The 16,867-nt window shown below is 42.2% G+C and overlaps 1 protein-coding gene across 1 annotated transcript in view; it reads left to right on the top strand.

Moving 5' to 3' along the window:
• Window positions 1–16,867, top strand: part of LOC107121000 (dihydropyrimidine dehydrogenase [NADP(+)]-like) — a 633,529-nt gene that overhangs the window by 36,738 nt on the left and 579,924 nt on the right. The window lies entirely within an intron of this gene.

The following is a 16,867-nucleotide window of genomic DNA, read 5'->3' as shown; positions in this document are numbered from 1 at the left end:
TACACACACATACACACATATGTACATATAAATACATGTACGTATATTTACATACACATACAAGGCTTTAAAAGTACAACTATCTGTTTTAAGCCCTTGAGGGTGAGGAAATTTGGAGAACTAAACAAACACGGCAGTTTTGAATATTGTGAGGATTGTGGGTTATACTTTCAAAATAAACTAGTTTTCTCATGTACATGGCCTTCCTTTCGAGGAATGCTATGCTTCCTTACACTGCTTGAACTGCAGCAGTGTAGTGTTTAATAAAAGCTATGAGATGGAGTCATGGACAGGCCCCTCAGGCAAGAAATAAATCTGCTGTTATGCCTACTGCCTCTTGCTTGGGGAGAGTTTCAGCAAAGCAATTGTGTCATTTTGCACAGGATACCTGAGAGAGGAGACTGTATGGCCCTGTGCAAAATGAGGATCTAGGTTTCAGTTCCTATACAGTACATCCTCCTCTTCCTCTCCCGGATGTTGCAGAAGAGTGTTGGACTGGATGGGCCTTTGGCCTGATCCAACATTGGCGTCTCTTAAGATTGGGGGGGAGGGTCCTTTTGCAATGCACAGGGTGTGAGATTATGGTGCAGTGTTCTTTCTCAGGCCTTTGGGCCAAGTGAAAAGATCACCTCTTGTCTACTGTGAGATGGGGAAAGAACTGTGGTCTCCTATTCCTCCCCACTTTTCCTTTTCGCTGCAGAAGAGTGGGTACAATATACAATGTATGCGGACTCTTCTGGAAGCATTCTTAACCTTTATGACTTTGATACACCATGTCTGTGTAAATCCTGCATGATGAGTTATCTGATCTTGCCAAAGCAAAATAATCATACTCTAGATCTTAATGGTGCTGTTCAAATGATTGTTATCTGATCATAGGATTAATTTCAAGCACAAATAAAACAGATGTCTAGGGAAAGTCATTGGATACCTACTTCTCGCTATGGATCAAAACTCTTTAAGATGCTTAGTGTAATTGTTCTAATCTGCTCATTAGTTCTGAAAAATACATATATTCCAATTATGGCAAACAGATGTACTGTATCCTTCACAGCACATAGTGTTCAGTGTATTGTGAAACAGTTTATAAGAGGTAGAAAGTAGGATAAATGTAGTAGGATAACCTCCCCCACCCATTTCAAAGCTTAGTTCAATTAAGGTTTGTTCACTTAACCATGTTTCCCAAGAGAGGGTTTGTGCTGTAGCATGAATTGGACTTCAGGCTCTGTATATGCATTTGGGGGAATGCCATAAGAAAGAAGTTCCAACTAACAAGGAGGTTGCACTTTAACTCTTTGGGACAGTTCGATTTGTGCTCATCTTATCATGGTTGACAAATTTGTGGTGCCTCTCTGCTGGGAAACATTTAATCTCTTAACACCCATAATGAATCTTAACTGATATGTTTAAAGATGTCGGTCTAACAGTATCATAGATCTGTGTCAGATGCTGGTCAAGAATGTTCACAATAGCTTGCCCATAGATCAAAGTGATAAAATACTTGAAATAAACAGGACTGTGTAATATGTTTTGGGACTCTGTGTGGATTATACTGAAAAGTAAAGTAAGGAATGGGTTTGGAATTAATTTCTGAGCAAAGATATCTGTTATGGCCCTACTCTAGGCAAAGGTAATTGAAGCTTCATTCTCACTGAAATCAAAGGGAAATTTATTTAGCTATGACTAAGAACATAAGAGATGCCAGTTAGGGCTGCCAAATCGGGCCGGGGGGCAGGGAAACCCCAGCTTTGGAGGCCTGATTTCCGCCATGGTGGAATCGGGCCCCGGGGGAACCCCGCCCCCGGCGTGCGCATCACTAGCAAGTGACGAGGGTACGCCGGGCACGCTGGGGGCGGGGCCATGGCCATACAAGGGAAAACTCTATGGTATTCCCTTGTATGGCCGTGGCCCTGCCCCCAGCGTGCCCAGCGTGCCTACGTCACTTCCGGGTGATGTGCACGGGGCGCGCGTGCACACCTCCGACGCCGGCCGGGATTGAAGTGGGTTTGAAGCTCAACATCAAAAAAACTAAGATCATGGCATCCGGCCCCCTCACTCCTTGGCAAATAGAAGGGGAAGTCGTAGAAGTAGTGACAGACTTCACGTTCCTGGGATCCCAGATCACCGCAGACTGTGACAGCAGCCATGAAATTAAAAGACGCCTGCTCCTTGGGAGGAAAGTGATGGCGACCCTAAACAGCATGATAAAAAGTAGAGACATCACCCTGCCAACAAAAGTCCGCATGGTCAAAGCAATGGTATTCCCAGTAGTCATGTATGGCTGCGAGAGTTGGACTATAAGGAAGGCCGAGCGCCGAAGAATAGATTCTTTTGAACTATGGTGCTGGAGAAGACTCTTGAGAATCCCTTGGACTGCAAGAAGATCAAATCAGTCAATCCTAAAAGATATCAACCTTGACTGTTCCCTGGAAGGCCAAATAATGAAACTGAAGCTCAAATACTTTGGCCACCAAATGAGAAGGGAGCACTCACTGGAGAAGACCCCGATGCTGGGAAAGATTGAAGGTCAAAGAAGATGGGGACGGCAAAGGATGAGATGGTTAGACAGTGTCATCGATGCAACGAACATGAAATTGAGCCAACTTCAGAGGACGGCGGAAGACAGGAGGGCCTGGCGGGAACTGGTCCATGGGGTCATGAAGAGTCGGACTCGACTGTGCGACTGAACGACAACAACAATGCATGCTTTATGCTGCTGTTTTACTGAATTTTTGTGTTATTTTATTCACTGCATTTTAATGTGGATTGTGAACAGTGTTCAGAACCATTCGGTTGTATGTGCAGAAAATGCATCAAAACTTCAGCTCCTATGCATTTCAGCTAGGGTTGCTAAGTCGATCTTCTGCCGGAGCAGGGGGCTTCCGGCCGGCGTCTGGTGATGCAGTTTGTTTGGAAAAGATTGTAGGAAAGATGGGGAAGACCCAGGAGGTGCACTGAAGTATTGCAATGCTGTGGGGAAGCAGAAAACCTTCCCACCGCCCAGTGATATCCAAGCCAGGGCAAGCAAGCCATGTGTAAGTGACCTTTGTGATTTTTCTGTGCTTCTGCAGAATTGTGACATGTCATAAGAACATAAGAACATAAGAACATAAGAGATGCCAATGTTGGATCAGGCCAAAGGCCCATCCAGTCCAACACTCTGTATCCCACAGTGGCCAGAAATACCAGTGCCATCAGGAGGTCCACCAGTGGGGCCAGGACATTAGAAGCCCTCCCACTGTTGACCCCCCCCAAGCACCAAGATGACAGAGCATCACTTGCCCCAGAGTCCCTATCTATACCTTGTGGCTAATAGCCACTGATGGACCTCTGCTCCATATGCTTATCTAATTCCCTTTTGAAGCCGTCCATGCTTGTAGCTGCCACCACTTCCTGTGGCAGTGAATTCCAAGTGTTAATCACTCTTTGGGTGAAGAAGTACTTCCTTTTATCCGTTCTAACCCGACCGCTCAGCAATTTCATGGAGTGCCCACGGGTTCTTGTATTGTGAGAAAGGGAGAAAAGTACCTCTTTCTCTACCTGCTCTTTCCCATGCATAATCTTATAAACCTCAATCATGTCACCCCTCAGTCGTCGTTTCTCCAAGCTAAAGAGCCCTAAGCGCCTTAACCGTTCCTCATAGGGAAAGTGTTCCAACCCTTTTATCATTCGAGTTGCTCTTTTCTGCACTTTTTCCAAAGCTATAATATCCTTTTTAAGGTGTGGTGACCAGAATTGCACACAGTATTCCAGATGAGGTCGCACCATTGATTTATATAGCGGCATTATGATATTGGCTGATCTGTTTACAATACCCTTCCTAATAATCCCCAGCATAGCATTGGCCTTCTTTATTGCAGTCACACACTGTCTCGACATTTTCAGTGAGTTATCTACTACAACTCCAAGATCTCTCTCTTGATCTGTCTCTGCCAGTTCAGACCCCATCAACGTGTATTTATAGTTAGGATTTTTGGCTCCAATGTGCATCACCTTGCACTTGGCCACATTGAACCCCATTTGCCATGTTGACGCCCACTCGCCCAACTTTGACAGATCCCTTTGGAGTGCCTCACAATCCTCACTGGTTTTCACCACCCTGAACAACTTCGTATCATCCGCAAATTTAGCCACTTCACTGCTTACTCCCAACTCCAAATCATTAATGAACAAGTTAAAAAGCAGTGGACCAAGTACTGATCCCTGTGGTACCCCACTGCTTACACCCCTCCACTGGGAGAACTGCCCATTTATACTCACTCTCTGTTTTCTATTAATTAGCCAGTTTTTGATCCATAAAAGGACTTGTCCTTTTATCCCATGATTTTTGAGCTTGCTTAGGAGCCTTTGATGAGGAACTTTATCAAAAGCTTTCTGGAAGTCAAGGTAAACAATATCTATTGGATCCCCCTTGTCCACATGTTTGTTCACCCCCTCAAAGAACATTAACAGGTTAGTGAGACAAGATCTTCCCTTACAGAACCCATGTTGAGTCTGCCTCAATAGGTTTTGTTCATCTATGTGCCTACTAATTCTTTCCTTAATAATGGTTTCCACCAATTTACCCGGTATCGACGTCAGACTGACAGGCCTGTAATTTCCCGGATCTCCTCTGGAACCCTTTTTAAAGATGGGAGTGACATTAGCTACCTTCCAGTCCTCAGGAATGGAGGCTGATTTTAAGGAGAGATTACATATTTTTGTCAGGAGATCCACAAGTTCACAATTGAGTTCTTTCAGAACTCTTGGATGTATGCCATCTGGGCCTGGTGATTTATCAGTTTTTAAGTTGTTTATCAGTTTTAGGACCTCCTCTCTCGTCACCTCAATCTGACTCAGGTCTTTCAACACCCCTCCCGAACTCAGCGGCTCTGGAGTGGGCAAGCACCTCTCATCTTCCACAGTGAAGACGGAGGCAAAAAATGCATTTAGCTTCTCAGCCATTTCCCTATCATCCTTCAGTACTCCTTTTACCCCTTGGTCATCCAAGGGCCCCACTGCCTCCCTGGCTGGTTTCCTGTTTCTAATGTATTTGAAGAAAGTTTTATTGTTGGTCTTTACATTTTTTGCTATATGCTCCTCATATTCCCTTTTTGCATGCCTGACCACAGACTTGCATTTTATTTGCCATAGCCTGTGTTCTGTTTTATCAGCCTCACTGTGACTAGCTTTCCACCGCTTAAAGGAATCCTTTTTACCTTTTACAGCTTCCATTACTTTGTTTGTTAACCATGTAGGCTTTTTCTTATACCTGTTTGTGCCTTTCCTAACCTGCGGAATATATTTTATTTGAGCTTCTAGAATTGTAGTTTTAAACTTAGCTTGGACATGCCTTACACCCTACTCTGTGGTATACAGACAATTTCCCCTATTTTAAATAGTCCCTCCTGGTATAAAATAATTCAGCCTTTAGTGTTGTCCTTTTAAAAAAAATTAACCATACTTTCCTTTTGAAAGGCATCCAGAGCAGTCAGGACTTGGAACAAGAAAATATGATGTATGAAACTCTGCTGATTCCAGAGTCAGATGCTTAGGATGACTGGTGAAGGCCATCATCTTCTGCCAGGGAATCTTTTCAAGGTTTTTGTTTGACTTCTCAAAAGTTTTAATTGGAGCTGCTTTGCATAAAACATGTCACAGCATCAGGGTAGGTTCTTTTTTCCTTTTTTTTTTGCAAGAGCTCTTACAACGTAATGGAATTCTTCTCGGCAGGGCTGTTGCTTCTGATGACATGCCCAAAAGGATACAAAACATTTACAATATAGAGTGGATCAATTTGAAGCTATAATAAACCTATTAGACAGAAATGAGACAGGATGGGGTTTGTAAGACAGTGGCAAGCTGGGAGAGATTATAGCAGAGGCCTAATATTATATCCCACAAGGTTGAAAATGTATTGCTTTAAAAAATAAAATAAAAGGTTATATGGGGAAAGCAAACCATTTGCCATTTAGAAGAGAAAAATAATTAGCATTCCCATAGTATTGGGATGGAGATTGTAACTTACACGGATGCCTAATTTTTCTCAGGTGTTTGATTTTCTCAAAGGAAACTTGCTGTGCTCAACACAGCAAGTTTCCCTTGAGAAAATCAAACACCTGAGAAAAAGGTAGTACTTTCCATGTTTTTTAAAACAAGCAAGATCTGAAAGAAACGGGTGTCCTTATGACTGTTTTGTGGAGTCATGACTTCATACAATGCTCAGCTCAAATATGTGGCTGTCCTTGAAGCCTTGATCTGAATGCTACTGTGCATAGCTGCCATTAGGTTCTTAGCCATGTAATATGATTTAAAACTGATGGGTGTCTACTGCATTATAAATATGGCTCTGAATCAGTCAATAGTGACTGCATATGATGAAGAAAGAGAAAACACAATTTATTGGGAACTGGGCTTTTGTTTTATTACTAGACTAGGAGTAAGGCTTGTTGTGGGAAGACATACATGAGCTCTAGAAGGAAGCTCCAGGTGAGTGTCCCAGCTGTGACTGGTGGGGTAGCAGAGGGAAGGGGAAAATAGAGGGAGGCAAGCCATGTTTATTTCCTTCTGCTTAGCTATAAGGCAGGGCTGTCTCAAGTCATTTTGCTGCCCCAAGTGGGTAGTATGGGAGGATAGCCTCATGGTAACAGATATGGTTCCTTCCACCTCTGACTTATGTTGATTTGCGGTTATGCAGTGGCAGCTAAGGTAGAAAAGCACCACCTCCTATGCCATGTCTTCTGGGTTCCAAGGGTCTGGAAAGCGGTTCCATAGCCAGTTACAGGGTTGCCAACACTGGGTTGGGAAATACCTGCAGATCTGAGGGATAGAGCCTGGGGAGGGCAGGCTCCACAGCTTAGAGGGAGCATTTGACAGTAAGTTGAACATTAATCCTCAGAACAGTTTTGTAGTGCTCTAATGCACTGGGTGGTGAAAACCAGTGAGGATTGTGAGGCACTCCAAAGGGATCTGTCAAGGATGGGCAAGTGGACATCAACATGGCAAATGGGGTTCAATGTGGCCAAGTGCAAAGTGATTCACATTAGAGCCAAAAATCCTAAATATAAATACACATTGATGGGGTCTGAACTGGCAGGGACTGATGAAGAGAGAGATCTTGGAGTTGTAGTAGATAACTCACTGGAAATGTCAAGACAGTGTGTGACTACAATAAAAAAGGCCAATGCTATGCTGGGGATTATTAGGAAGGGTATTGAAAACAGATCAGCCAATATCATAATGCCGCTATATAAATCAATGGTGCGACCTCATTTGGAATACTGAGTGCAGTTCTGCAGCTTTGGAAAAAGTGCAGAAAAGGGCAACTCGAATCATAAAAGGGTTGGAACACTTTCCCTATGAGGAAAGGTTAAAGTGCTTAGGGCTCTTTAGCTTGGAGAAATGACGACTGAGGGGTGACATGATTGAGGTTTATAAGATTATGCATGGGATAGAGCAGATAGAGAAAGAGGTACTTTTCTCCCTTTCTCATGGGCACTCCATGAAATTGCTGAGTGGTTGGGTTAGAACGGATACCAGGGTGTGCACCTGGTATTTCTGGCCACTGTGTGACACAGAGTGTTGGACTGGATGGGCCTTTGGCCTGATCCAGCATTGGCGTCTCTTATGTTCTTATGTTCTTAATCTTGCTTGGTACAAAATGTTCTCTTAGCAGTCTAGCACTGGACACTAACAGAATATCAAGGTGATTCTTACTAGTGTGTATTGCCAGCTCTAGTAATCTATATGTGTAAATGTCAACAACTGTGTGTTTAATGTTCACTGCTAAGGAAACTTATATTCAGCTATGTTTGTGGGGTACAAATTTAAACTAAATAAAAATGTGAAATGGCCTGGCTATTGCAGCACTCTGTGGCCTTTTCTCCCCCTCTTTTAAGGCATGATCCATCATGGTATATCCCAGGTAACATCAAGAAATCTTGATGGGGAGATCAGCTCAGTTTTTCTTGGAGTATTTCTTCATAGTCAGTGTTTTATCTGACCATCTGAGTTAAGTATAAATGAAGAAAGCAACTTAAAACTGTGCTAACATAAACTAGAAATACATAGAATTAGTGGCGGAACAGATTTGCTCTGGAGACCGTCAGGCTTGTTCTTGCAGCCAGGAGTAATTTCCCATGTGTAATGACTACTTGTGCTGGTCTCTAGCTACTGATGCCCTGCAGAGAACTGATCATGCAAAGCTGAGCTCTACAACATCATTATTTTAAAACCTACAGGTCCAAAGAGACTTTCCATACTACTCTTTGTTTGTGGGAATATACAGCCTGAACCTGCACACCTGTACTGAGAATTAAGTGCTACTTGGTTCCATATGAATGGGCACAGGATTGCAGCTTTCGCATTTAAGCAAGCGATTTTGCTTAGTATTCTTGCCCTGTTACTGTGTGTGGTCAGGGAGTATGAATCATAGAATCATAGAGTTGGAAGGGTCCATACAGGCCATCTAGTCCTACCCTCTGCTCAATGAAGGATCAGCCTAGAGCATCCCTGACCAGTGTTTGTCCAGACACAGCTTAAAAACTGCCAGTGTGGGGGAGCTCACCACCTCCCTAAGTAGCTGATTCCACTGTTGAACAACTCCTTACTGTAAAAAAAAGTTTTTCCTAATATCCAGCTGGTACCTTGCCGCCCTTAATTTAAACCCATTATTTCAAGTCCTATCCTCTGCTGCTAACAGGAACAGCTCCATGCCCTCCTCTAAGTGAGAGCCCTTCAGATACGTAAAGAGAGCAATTGTGTCCCTACTTAGCCAGGCTCTTGATGGGTCTCCTTGTGGGGGAGCAAATCCAGCCTGTGCTAAAAACATTGCACTGGCTGCCGATAGCATACCGGATCCATTTCAATGTGTTGATTCTTACATTTAAAGCCATTTATGGTCAGGGGCCTACATACTTGAGGGACCGCCTTTCCCCCACATGTTCCCCAGAGGGCACCGCAATCAGGATCTCAGAACCTACTGGCCCTTCTGGGTCTCAAGGAGACCAGACTGGGCCATGACATCAGCACTCTACAAGATGGCCACTTAAGCTTTGAGCTCTAGCCCTCTCCCTCCTAAATTCTGACAGACAATGTGCTTGGGGTTTAAAAAATCTCGACTGGCAACAATAAAGACAGCACCTCCAAGGTGAATTCAAGGCCTATTCAACCGTTTCCCCCCCAGACTAGCAAGCGGATGGCTCCAACAGGTACAAACAAAATGGCTGATGACGCTGAAGCAATGGAGACAAGCAATGAGTTGGTAACAAAATGGGACCTCCAGGAATCCTTCTCTCGATAAGAAGACAAGACCATCCATACTCAAGCCACTCACTGATAGTTTGTAAAAGATCCAAACTTCACTTCACAAAGTATCACAAACAGCAGAGATAGCGATGGAAGCAAGCCTAGCCTCACAGAAACATATCCAACAATTGCAACGTCATGAGCCTGGGGAGGGCAGGCTCCACAGCTTAGAGGGAGCATTTGACAGTAAGTTGAACATTAATCTCCCAGTGATTTTAGTGGGAGAATTAAACGTATGCTGTTTCCCTTTCAGGACAATGTGAATTTCAAAATGCTTATCTCTGGATGGATTTTGTCTCTTTTATACTGAAAAAATATATAATTTGCTAGACTCTGTGTAATCCTATGCAGATTTACTCCTTGCTAGTTTTTTCATTGACTTTGATGGGTTTAGACTGAAAGTTACTGCATCGGATTGTACTATATGTTATGTTAAATAGAAATGTTAGATTTTTTAAAAAGTAGAAAGGCATAACTACAGAGCTGCAATAGATTTGTTAGGCTTTAAAGTGCTACAGGACTCTTTGGCCTAGTTCTCACAGATATTGTAAACCTGGGTTCAGGATATACCACTTTCAGATGCAAAATGGAATACTCTTTCATATTTAAAAAGAAACAACAAATATAATGACCTGGTGTAGTAGGCAGAGTGTAACACTATTCTGTGGGCGACCCGGGCTCAAATCCATATTCTGTCATGGAAGCTTTCTGGGTGACCTTGGGCCAAATACACACTCTCAGATTAACCTATATCATAGGATTGTTGTGAGAACAGAATGGAAGAGTGGAGAATGATATAAGCTGCTTTGGGTCCCAGTGGGAAATAAATAAAGTAAATAAAAATTAAAAAATAAACCCTTCTACACATAAAAGACTGGGTTTCAGGGAGAAAAGCTCAATCTTAGTTTTTTCCCTGGCATGCTCATTTTCTTTTCTTTTCTTTTTTAAAATATTTTTATTGCATTTTGTAAACTAAACCTCTATGGGGTTGGGGGAAGGGAACAACCTAAAACTATGAGTAACAAGAGATCATGAATATATATTTTGAATTAATTGATGTTTCCTTAATATCAAAACAGTAATACATGAGAGTTATTGATGTTAATTGATGTTTCCTTAATATCAAAACAGTAATACATGAGAGTTATTGCAATAAAATTGTAGAGAATAAAGCGAACATTCAAAAACAGATTTGACTAAAGTGTATGCTTCTTAGCTTAAAGTTATTGATTAATAATAAGTATCAGAGAGTCAGAGTTACATTATTATACTTATTTTCTTCCTTTACGTTTCTTTTCAAACTCCCTTTTATTTTTAGGAGGCTTAGGAGCCATAGCCCCTAATTCTGCTTCAGAATCTAAGGATTCAGTCGACAAGCAGTTCTTAGAACTTTCTTCATTTTCATCTTCTTTTTCTGCATCTTTATTGTCCGCCAATTTCTCAGGTCCATCTTTATCTTGTTGTTGCTCAATATTTTTTTTGCTTTAAGAACAGAGTCAATCTTTTCTTTTTTCCTGTTGAAAATAATGCCTTCTGGTGCAATCCATCTGTAAGGGGTGTTATGCTTTTGCAAAAACAATGCCAAGTCTCTGTATTGTCTTCTTCTTTTTCTGATCTCAAATGGAATGTCTTTTAAGGTTTTGACTTGTTCTCCTTGTATTTTCAAAACATTTCCGCTTGCTGCTTTCAGAATCAAGTCTCTTGTTGACCTTTTTGAGAATTTGACAAATATTTCCCCGGGAAGTTTATTTTTCTTTATATATTCTAGATATGTATGATATATCATATCCATGTCGCTTTGTAACACTTCCGCTGTTAAGCCTACCATGGAGGCCAGTTCAGGTCCTCTCCTTTCTGCTCCGGAATGTTCTGAAATCTTAGGACATATGCTATTTTTCCATTTGAAGAAGTAACAGTTAATGATTCTCAGAGATTTTATCCTTTTCCACCACCTCCAATCTTTGTTCAAACTCCTCGGACTGGAGATCAACTTTCTTCAGCTTCTTGGTTATCTTCTCTGTTTTTGCTGAAGTTCCTTGAAGTTCCTTGTGCAACGTGTCAAATTTCTGGTTAAGCATGGTCATCTGGTCCACTAGAGGGCGCAAGGCCGCAGCAATCATTTTGGAGAAGTCTATAGTTGCTTCCAGTTTAAAAGCTGGAGATGATGTGCTGGTTGCTCCTGTAAATTTAGCTTTCGCTGCCATTTTCTCCAAGCACTGTGTTATTGTTTATAGTTAGTAAGAAGTATTGAAAAGTCTCTTAAAGTCTGAAAATATCACTTTCTAGCTAATCTGCACTGCACTCCGTCAGCATCCACTCTTTTCAAGCTGCCCCTGCCTCCCGCTTTTAACTCAGTTCTTTGGATGTGGGGATCCCCCCCCTTCCGCTTATTTGGGGCTTTGGGGTGGCTTTATTCCCGACATTCAGATGGCAGCTCGCTAAATGGTAAATTTTACTCCCATTCTTACTTGTATTTGTTTAAGCAGTAGGGAAGATCGGTCCTGGTGGATTTCTTGCACGCTCGGTCCATTGTGCGCCTCTAGGTGCCATTGCTGGCTCCGTGCCACAAGGACCTATTGGGGCAAAGAGGTGCCTCAATCCCTTGGCATTCCACCTTGGGAGAGGCACCTCTCGTGCCCCAGGCTGCAATCCTCCTACAAAGGGTCACGGGGGTCCAAGATCAACTTGGACCCCTCCCCGTTGGCCTGTTTGCGGGCCGTTCACATCAGAACAACAATGGAGCGCACCCACTTGCGAGTTGCCAAAACCCGGAAGCATGCTCGTTTTCTATGTATGTTATGTGCAGAGTTTGCTGCATAGATGTTGATGCTGTGTTTTGTTCCCAAAATGTCAAATAAAGCTGGAGATGGGAAGGCAAGCTGAAAAGAGTATGAGAGCAATTGACTTGAACCAGCAGCTGTGGCAGAACATGTGCAACATCTAAATATACGTTTACATTATATTACTTGTCCCCTGGGGACCATGATATGATCAGGAACTCAGTGGTTTTGCTTTTCAGAAGCTATAAAGAAAACTTGACCTACAGGCTTTGTTTGTGGAATTTTTACCTGCCGTACAACCATTTAAAACCCAGAAATCCTTATATGTATTTGTATTATTAAATGTGTGAGTGTGGTGGGATTGTGGTTTAGTAGCACTTAATGTGTCAGACTAAGACTGGGTAGATCTTGGTTAGAGTTGCCAATGGTCTGGAGAAAAGTGTCCCTTTAATAGGATCTTATTTATCTACATGCCATCAAAAGCTTCAATGTCTCATTTCCATATAGAAGCCACTTTAAAAGGAACAGGCCATTTTTCTTTGTGTCTGTTTGTGTGTGCGTGCCTTCATGTATATGTGGATGTGTCCACAAATTTTTAACAAGTATGTCCAATATTTTGTTGAACCCATCCTTTATGAACAATGTGCCTGGAATTGTGGCTATCTATCCAGTGGGTTTGGTGTATGAAAGGTAGGAGAGTTTCCCATTGGGAAGGAGAGAATGTGGCAGATTTTCTTGGCCAGGGGATTTTCAGTTTTTCAGATTCTAGAATATATAAAGCACTCACATGGCCTGCTCACATTACAGCCTGCTCTGTTACTGAAGATCTTCATTAAGGATTGTGTTGGCAAGGGGTATTTTTCTTACCCAAAGAACACTGCCAAGTTAGTATGACATGATGTGTAGCCTGCACAGAAGCATTTATATTTATTGGAGTCCACATGCATGTATTTACTGTGTGTACTCAAGACATGATTGGCTGCAGTTTCCAGTATGTGAATACCATGTAAGTATAGCAAAATGTGTATGAAGGATAAGCATATTTGGTGATTTACTTGCTGCTCATGTCTTTTCCTTGCACAGACATGTGCCTAACGTGTGAAGCAGGACTTGGTGTAATGTACTGAAGCATTTTACAATCACATAAAATAGAAATTTTGCAATGGTTATATCTAATTGATTTAAGAATAAACCAGGAGTTCAGCAGTCAGGACCTTGAAGACTAACAAAACTTATTCCATCATAAGCTTTTGTGAGTCAGAACTGTTTTCATATGGTGCATTAATTACTGCCTTAAGTTGATATGGTTATCCTGGCCTTTGGAATAATTGATTTCCACAAGTGATGTGGCTCCAAATCCCCTATCTTGAAAATGGGAGTAGCAGCAATTTACCTCACAGGTAATTGTGAAAAGTCAAAATTAAGTCCCCATTTATACATTAGTGCCAGGGTCATGCTAAAATACCACAGTGGTGGGATGGTATGAGTCCCTCCCTTCTTCCAAAGAGCTGAGGGTAACCTATATAGTTTTTTCTCCGTCCTTCCTCTCCTCCTTTGCTTTCTCTATCAGTCTCTGGGGTGAACTGTGTGAGACTTTGACCATGTGGAAATCTATTGTGTGACTTTCCTTCCCTTTTCAAAGGAGAAGAAATTGCACAAAGTGGGGCTGTAGCACATCAGGTATTAATGCCAAGAGCTTGATTCACAAAGAGAGGCTCTGTGTGATTAAGAGGAGTAGTTCAAGCTGTTCTTTCTCCGTATTGCTTCAGTTCCACCTCCCTGCTGCATGTCTGAACTGAGATGCTGTAGTCCATTAAAAATGCTATATTTGGAAATGTATGCATCCAATTAAAAAGAAAGTTAATATACTATCATTGGAATGGAAGGCTTTGGAGGTTAAATTTGAACAGAAGTCTGCCAGCTTTTTTTCTGGCTGGATTCCCGTTCTTAACAGATTGGTTACAATTGGAAATTCAGGGGTTAAGTATTTCCTGCCATGGTGATCTGGGAGGTGGAGTGGGGTAAAATCTTCAGCAACTGCATTTCATCCTGACATGCTGTTGTTAAAAGCGTAAAACCTAGAAAAACACAACGCTTTGGGTCCCCCCACCTTTCCCTATCCATGTATTTGCCTATTGTATAATTTTGATAATTTTATTGCTGAACAATGCAGACATCGCTGAATCATAATGAAATGATAGTGAGTCAGTGAGGCAGCATAAGGCTGCCTTTCTGTTAAAGAAAAAAAAAGAAACAATTTCAAATCTTTCAGTACTTCAGCAGTAAATCTCACTGAATGACCTCAGGCAAGTCACTTTTGTCTCAGCTAGGACCTACCAAACAGGATAAGGATAAAGTGACAAAGTTGTGCATATTCTGCCCTCCAAAGAGGCTCAATGGATATGCAGCAAATTTATACTCTTCTTTTGAAAATGTAAATGTATGTCTAAATTACGAAGTTAATTCAGTATCTAGTGTTGGGAAGTGGTTTTCCTGCCCAATCAGTGAGGTAACTCGGGTCGTTGGCACAGAAAGCAGATGTGGCTGGCACCCTAATGGTGTTACTAATTAATTTTCCCTAAGTGAATGGTGACCATGTAGGGGATGAAGTAAAAAATCTACACTTGAAGATACTGGTTAGATACACTGGAACTGTGAAAAGAAAACCTACACTAGCCCCTTGTGCTAACTGAGGCCCAAACTAGATGTTATGGCAGCTATAGGTTTGACTTGTGACCTCCACCACCCTTTTTAGGGTCTAAAATAAGCAATGAGGGTCTGATTCTGGTTGGCCCCACAGTAAGACATAGGGAGGAAAGTACTAGGGCAGGAGTCCCCTATCTTTCTGAGTTTGTGGGCATCCTTGGAATTCTGATAAAGTGAGGTGGGCACAGCCACAAATTGACTGCTGCAGCCTATTTTTAGTCAGATAGTGAAGATCCTTATGCTGTGGTGGCAGCTGCTGCCAAAGGAATGTTTTTAAAAAGCTGTACAGCTGATGACATTTCCAGTGTCCTTTCAGAAGCCCTACTGGGCTTCCAGTGCCCTACCTTGCCCCACTTACTTTCGAAAAACACTTGATAGCTGCCAGGAAAGGTGTTCCTGTGCTAGGGATTGCACAGTATCTGGCACAAATGATACTGTGCAAAGTCTGTTTACATTTCTGTATCACTGGGTCCAAATCATTGTTTTGATAATAGAATAATATGCTCTTTACTAGGATTAATATTATTTTTTGCCTCTGTCTTCACTGTGGAAGATGAGAAGTGCTTGTCCAATCCAGAACTGCTGATTTCGGGAGGGGTGTTGAAAGACCTGAGTCAGATTGAGGTGACGAGAGAGGAGGTCCTAAAACTGATAGACAACTTAAAAACTGATAAATCACCAGGCCCAGATGGCATACATCCGAGAGTTCTGAAAGAACTCAAATGTGAACTTCTGGATCTCCTTACAAAAATATGTAATATGTAATCTTTCCTTAAAATCTGCCTCCATTCCTGAGGACTGGAAGGTAGCTAATGTCACTAATGTCACTCCCATCTTTAAAAAGGGTTCCAGAGGAGATCCGGGAAATTACAGGCCAGTCAGTCTGATGTCGATACCGGGTAAATTGGTGGAAACCATTATTAAGGAAAGAATTAGTAGGCACATAGATGAACAAAACCTATTGAGACAGACCCAGCATGGGTTCTGTAAGGGAAGATCTTGTCTCACTAACCTGTTAGTGTTCTTTGAGGGGGTGACAAACATGTGGACCAAGGGGGATCCAATAGATATTATTTACCTTGACTTCCAGAAAGCTTTTGATAAAGTTCCTCATCAAAGGCTCCTAAGTAAGCTCAAAAATCATGGGATAAAAGGACAAGTCCTTTTATGGATCAAAAACTGGCTAATTAATAGAAAACAGAGAGTGAGTATAAATGGGCAGTTCTCCCAGTGGAGGGGGGTAAGCAGTGGGGTACCACAGGGATCAGTACTTGGTCCACTGCTTTTTAACTTGTTCATTAATGATTTGGAGATGGGAGTAAGCAGTGAAGTGGCTAAATTTGCGGATGATACAAAGTTGTTCAGGGTGGTGAAAACCAGTGAGGATTGTGAGGCACTCCAAAGGGATCTGTCAAGGATGGGCGAGTGGGCGTCAACATGGCAAATGGGGTTCAATGTGGCCAAGTGCAAGGTGATGCACATTGGAGCCAAAAATCCTAAATATAAATACACATTGATGGGGTCTGAACTGGCAGAGACTGAGCAAGAGAGAGATCTTGGAGTTGTAGTGGATAACTCACTGAAAATGTCGAGACAGTGTGTGACTGCAATAAAGAAGGCCAATGCTATGCTGGGGATTATTAGGAAGGGTATTGAAAACAGATCAGCCAATATAATAATGCCCCTATATAAATCAATGGTGAGACCTCATTTGGAATACTGTGTGCAGTTCTGGGCACCACACCTTAAAAAGGATATTATAGCTTTGGAAAAAGTGCAGAAAAGGGCAACTCGAATGATAAAAGGGTTGGAACACTTTCCCTATGAGGAAAGGTTAAAGCGCTTAGGGCTCTTTAGCTTGGAGAAAAGACGACTGAGGGGTGACATGATCGAGGTTTATAAGATTATGCATGGGAAAGAGCAGGTAGAGAAAGAGGTACTTTTCTCCCTTTCTCACAATACAAGAACCCGTGGGCACTCCATGAAATTGCTGAGCGGTCGGGTTAGAACGGATAAAAGGAAGTACTTCTTCACCCAAAGAGTGATTAACACATGGAATTCACTGCCACAGGAAGTGGTGGGTGCTACAAGCATGG

The sequence above is a fragment of the Gekko japonicus genome, unplaced genomic scaffold (genome assembly GCF_001447785.1).
Source record: "Gekko japonicus isolate JY-2015 unplaced genomic scaffold, Gekko_japonicus_V1.1 scaffold151, whole genome shotgun sequence".
Classification (NCBI taxonomy): Eukaryota; Metazoa; Chordata; class Lepidosauria; order Squamata; family Gekkonidae; genus Gekko; species Gekko japonicus.
Note: the sequence above shows the minus strand (reverse complement) of the source record. Positions and strands in the feature narration are given on the sequence as shown.